Source organism: Octodon degus, unplaced genomic scaffold (genome assembly GCF_000260255.1).
Source record: "Octodon degus isolate 3935 unplaced genomic scaffold, OctDeg1.0 scaffold00313, whole genome shotgun sequence".
Taxonomy (NCBI): domain Eukaryota; kingdom Metazoa; phylum Chordata; class Mammalia; order Rodentia; family Octodontidae; genus Octodon; species Octodon degus.
Window position 1 is genome coordinate 657480 of NW_004524889.1, and position 5939 is coordinate 663418.

Genomic DNA, 5939 nt, shown 5'->3' on the forward strand with positions numbered 1-5939 from the left:
CTCTTCACATCCGGGTTGTCGACCTTCAGAGCAAACTTGATCTCACTGTGCAGCTTCTGCAACTTCTCTTCCACAGAAGGTTCTTTCTTCTTCTCCACCTTCCTGTCCAGCGGGGGCCCTTCTGACCGCTTCCGGGTCCGTTCTACCTTCACCGGCCTGGCCCGGGGCTTCTCCTCAGGCCGCCCTCTCTTCTCCTTCTGGCTGACCTTCCAAGTGGGCTCCGTGCTCTGTGCTTGCAACTTCTTGGCGGATTTCTTTCCCTCTCTCTCCAGGTCCCCTTCGGGCTCTGAGTCAGAGGAGGAGGGTGGCCCTCGGCCCCGGCCCTTGCGGCCCCGCTTCCTGACGGGCTCATCGTCCTCCCTGAGCTCGTCCCCACTGCTGCCGCCGCTGGCCCTCTCAGCCTCCCCGAGCTCAGCCCGCTCCCGCCGCCGCTCCTTCTCCTCCTTCTCCTGCTCCCGCAGCCGCCGCAGCTCCTCTTCCTGCTCCCGCCGCCTCCGGGCCTCCAGCTCCCGCCGCCGCTCCTCATCCCGCCGCTTCCACTCACTGATGCGGTCCACCTCATCACTGTCACTGTCGCTGCTGGAGGTGGAAGGTGGCCGCTCAAGCTTTGGTTTCCGTCCTCGGGGCTTTGGGGGAGGCTTCTCAGCTGGCTTTCTGCCCCGAGGAGGTTTCTTGATAGACACATCGGAGTCAGAGGAGGAGGAAGAGGAGGAGGAAGAGGAGGAGGAAGACGCCGACCTGGCCACAGGCACCGGCTCCTCCTTGGGCCCATCTGAATCCGCTTTGGAGTCTGAGTCGGAAGCTGACAGCACCTTCTTCTTCTTCCGTCCACCCAGGGGGGCCCGCCGTGGCGCCCGGACCACAGCTTTCTTTTCAGGGGTGAAGTCTTGGTCACTGGTCTTCTCAGACTCGGACGAACTCTCCGAGTTCTCCTCTTCAGAGGGCGACACGCTGGCTTGCTCCAGGTCGCTGGAAGCTTTCCGAGCTCGCTTGGAGACTGACATCTTCAGTGCCGACGTCTTCCGTTTCAGACCGCTGTTGTCGCTGCTTTTATCAGAGTCTGAGTCACTCTCCATCCTGTCGCTGGCGGCTGCGGCAGTAACAGCTGTGACGGCCATGACCCCTCAGTCCTCCTCGTCCTCCTCAGCGTTGCTGCCACCCGCAGGCTCAGCCTCGGGGGCCTCGCTCTCAGAAGAGCTCAGTGGCGGAGGGGCACTGTAGCTGGCGTGAGGGTTGTTCTGGATCTCCCAGAGACCTTCATTGAAGCCTTTCCTCTTGTTGGGTTTCCCATACTTATCTTTGCACTTGTCATATGGGAACAGGTCCTTGGGTCCCAAGAAGGCTGTTTCGTGTGTACCAAAGAAGAAGATGGGATATTTGTTGGGTGGGGGCTTCACGGCACCATCGGCAATATCGTCAATCCGGGCGGGCCAGTGCGGATAGCCCTTCATCTTGGCGAATACTAAATCCCAGGGCTTGAAGGCGTGCGGCATGCTGGCGGCGGGAGGCCCAGGCCGCGGGAAGCGGCTGAGGCGGCGGCGGCGGCGGCGGCAGCGGCAGCAGCTACAGCAGCCTCAGTTTTATCTTAGTTTGTTATGTTTCCATCTTTTTTTTTTTTTTCCTGTTGGATAGTGATGTGGCTCATAACGTTATTGATATTTGTTTCCTCTTAGCTGCAGTGAAGAACTATTGTATCCCTGTACCTCATATTTGTATTTATTCCTGCTTAATTAGTGTGACCCACTGTCAATTTGGATATATTTAATCACTCCTCATAGAACAAAATATTTTTGTCTTTTAGAGATAGGGTTTCACTATGCAGTTCAGGCTGGCCTTGAATTAACTTTGTAGCCCAGGCTGGCTTCCAACTTGCAGCAGTTTTCCTGTCTCAATCTGAACAGTTCTGGGATTACAGGTGTGTGCTACCATACCTGACCAAACAAATTTTGACCATATTGTACGAACAATCTTCTTTTTACCTGCTTCCTAGATTTTCTTCAGTGCAATTCACTTAAATCTATCAAACTGATTTTTGTTTCTCCAGCAACATGCATATTTTTTTAAACATCTCTGAATGCTGAGTCTTTAATATTGTTTTTACCTCTCTTTGTTGCTGAATTTACCCAGTATTAATAATTTTTGAAGTAATCAAATTTAGCTACGATGTCCAGAAACTATTTAGACATGATAGTTAGCAGTTAACAAACTTTTGTAACTAATGAGTTCGTATTTTAGACAGTAAGAGCAATCATTGTGTCTGTATAGGTAAGCAGATATTAAATTGGGAATTTGCATTTAAGTTATTTCCCCTAAGTTCTGTCTGATCACCTCCCCTTGATGTATCTGTAGTTTTCCAGGCAGGATAGTTCACCCTGGTTAACTTTTGTCCTCTCTCTTGGTCAAGAGAGAAAGAGGGAAGATGCTCTCATAGATGTGGGTCTAGCAAAGTGTCTCAGCTTACTGAGTCCAGATCCATGAAGTTTGAATTCATCCTAAATGTGCCTGGCTTGGATCTGCCTTCTATGCTCAGTTTCTTCTTGCTATAGCCCATGAAAGTGAACCCTGTGTGCCCCTCTGGCAAGATGTTCTCCTCCTGGATTAAGTCGGTGGTTCTGACCACTACCCTCTCTGCAGGTACTTCAGCTGCATAGTTTTAACACCAGGCATGTATGCTGGGCCTGGGCTGGGTCTGGAGGTGTCAGGATGTGTCCCGACAACTAGGCAAAAGGTCTCACAGACCAGGCCTGAGCTGGGTCCAGAGGGGTCCACCACGTGCTGAGGATTGGAAGCTGTCCCACACACATACCAGGTCTTAGCTAGGTCAGGAGGGACTTACACGCCAGGCCTGGACTGGTCTGTATTTGATTTTTCTTGATGCTATTGTTCATAGCATCATTTTCATGCTGATTAATTATTATTATTATTATTATTATTATTATTATTATTATTATTATATTTTTTGTGGCCAGCTCAGTCCATCCTGTGGTCAGGGCTGGTGTGGCATGTTGTGCCAAGGACTAAGCTATGGTCTCTGCACTTGCCTAAGGCCGCTGAGCTATCTTACCAGCTTGCATTCATTATTTGTGTATTATATCCTTTGCTAATTTTTCACTGAGAGTCTTTTTATTTGCAAATTATGAATTATTTCTATATTCTCATTGAAATTCCCTTTGTTTTTTTTGTTTGTTTGTTTGTTTTGTTTTTTTGTTTTTGGCAGAACCAGGGATTGAACTCAGGCCCTTGCGCTTGCCAGGGAAGTGCTTATTCCACTGAGCCATCTACCCAGCCCCTGAAATTCCCTTTGAATACATGAATTATAAACATTTTCCCCTTTTCTGTATCTTCTCTTTCTTCAGTGTGTGATTTTCATAAATTTCTATTAGTGTATATGATACAAAATAATTATATTCATCTTGGGATATTGAAACATGCACATATTACAGCTTCATCACCCCTTCTTTTCTCCCTCTCCTCTTTGTTCTGTCTCTTTTAAGTTGCTGCCCCCCAAAGAATCTAATTCTTCCTTACCATCTTGCTCTGTTCTTTATTCTTCTGTTTCAGTCTCTCATAGTAGAGACAGTGTTATATTTAACTTTATGCGTCCAGCTTTTGTGACTGTTTTCTATGAAACAAAAGATCATTTTAATCTTCAGTTTAATCTACTTTCTGTTTTTAAATTCTTACTATCATATCTAAGTAGTCATAAACTATCTTTATTCATTACATTTTGTTCCTGTGTTTTCCTTTAAAGTTCATAGTTCAAATATTTATGTCTTTTATCCACTTTGTACTATTGTTTTAGGTACCATTAGAGATCTAAAACCATTCTCTTACATATAGGTGGCCAGTTTTCTCAAAATGCAGCCACCCTTACCAAAACTCAATTTGCCATTGCTACAAAGATTTTTGGAATTAAATTCATGTTGTAAGGGCTCAGCAGAATAAACTCCTACATAGGAAAGCATAAGGACCATATTTCAATCCCTGGCACCACAGCCAGCCCCACTCCTTGGCATGCTGAGTCTTCCACAATACCTAGCTTGGTGGTGCACACATAATCCCAGGACTGGGGAGGCTGAGGCAGGAGGCTCACTACCAGTCCAAGCAGCATAGTGAGAACTTGTACCAACTAATCATTTTATATATTCTTAAGACAATAACAAGATAACTTTATATTAATTTTTGAAATATATCTTCCAAACTTAATTCTACAATGAATATTTTTGGGTAATTCAAGATCCTTTAAAATCCATATGATGTTAAAATTTAATTCACTTATTTCTTTAAACAATGCCAACTGAGATGTGATAGGAATTGTGTGATAGGAATTGTGTGAATTTATAAATCTGGAAATACTGCCATTTTCACAATATTAAATGTTGTGATCCATGATTGCTGAATATCTTACTCTTTATTTATACGTTTTATATTTTTTCATTAATATTTATAGTTTTCAGTACATGGGTATTGCATTTCTTTTTTTCAGATTATAAGTACTTTATTTGATGCCACCTAAATGCAATTGAATTTTTAATTACATTTATGGATAGAACATGGTTAGTACATATAAATTCAGTTGTTTGTTGTGTATTGATTTTACATTCTACAAATGATGAAATTTTTAATTTTGATAGTTTATAGTAGAGTTTTGAGGATAAAACATCATGCCATTGATGAATAGAGGTCATTTTAGATTTTTCCTTTGAATTAGGACTCCTTTTTCTTTTTTTTACCTGCTTGCCCTAGCTAGATTACCTAGTTTAATGTTAAATAAAAGGGATAAAAGAGGATATCCTCTGCCTCATCTAAAAGAAAAATATTTAATCTTTCAATAATCAATATGATTCCAGCTATAAAATTTTCATGTAGAGCCTTTAAATCCTTTAGGAATTTCAGTTTTATCCCAGTATGTACCATTTGTTTTATTATGAAAGTATGTTGTGCTTTATTAAATATTGTTTGCTTTTTAAATGATAATATTTGACCCATATTCTTTTAAAATAGTTCATTACTTTTTTATGTATTTGGGACAGGGTCTCACTGCACAACTTGGACTAATAGTGATCCTCCTGTTTTCAACCTTTCCAGTGCTGGGATTATAGGTGTGCACCTCCACTCCCATTTTCAGTGGACTCAGCATGCCTGAGGGTGGGGTCAGCATAGCATGTGGTGCCGCAGATGAAACCCTGGTGTCTGTGCTTGCCTAAACAGGCAGTTAGTCTGCTGAGCTATCTCGCCAACCAAATAGTTCATTACTTTGATGGTTTTTTGGATTTAAATGTGGGATAAATCAGTTACAAATAATGTATTATATTTTTCTATATATTATTGGGATTACTTTTGGGGGGAGATTATTTTGATAGCATTTTATTGAGGATATTTTTTGCCATAATTTTATTGATAAACAAATAGCAATGAAACAGTTTCAAATCAAATCGGTAGGACAGTTTCAATAAGTAACACACTACATACATTATTCTTAGTGGTTAATTGCTCTACAAGATGTGGACCTGACATCCTATTTACAAGCACCATTAAAACAAATCATTCTATTCATTAAGAGAATGTAACTACATATCTATAACAACCTCTCTGAATACACAGATACAAAATGGACATTCATCTGTGTACACTTTTTTTTTGTTAAGTTCCATTGTTTGAATATTATAGATGTGTAAACTCAGCAAAACATTCCAAAAGAGTTCAGCAGCCCACAATAGTATGGGGTCTTCCGCTTAACTGGCAATGTCACAAATCGATGACCTGAGTCCCCCACAGCTCAATATAACAGCACGGCGTTACTTCTTATATTTCGTTTTTATACTTTTCTTCTGGATGGTTAAGACCAAGGTAAAGCAGGACCTATGCAACAAGAGTTTTAGCTTTTGGGTCTGATAAGGTCTGTGAAATCCCCTCAGGATTTATCCTGAGATCCTGTA

The 5939-nt window shown here is 42.6% G+C and overlaps 1 protein-coding gene and 1 pseudogene across 2 annotated transcripts in view; one reads left to right on the plus strand and one right to left on the minus strand.

The window, feature by feature from the left end:
- Window positions 1-5939, plus strand: part of Cfap47 (cilia and flagella associated protein 47) — a 529200-nt gene that overhangs the window by 19792 nt on the left and 503469 nt on the right. The gene's annotated exons all lie outside the window — the stretch shown is intronic.
- On the minus strand, window positions 3-1493 carry LOC105741159 (annotated as a pseudogene). The gene has a single exon (XR_002819420.1). The product of XR_002819420.1 is annotated as a hepatoma-derived growth factor-related protein 2 pseudogene (transcript).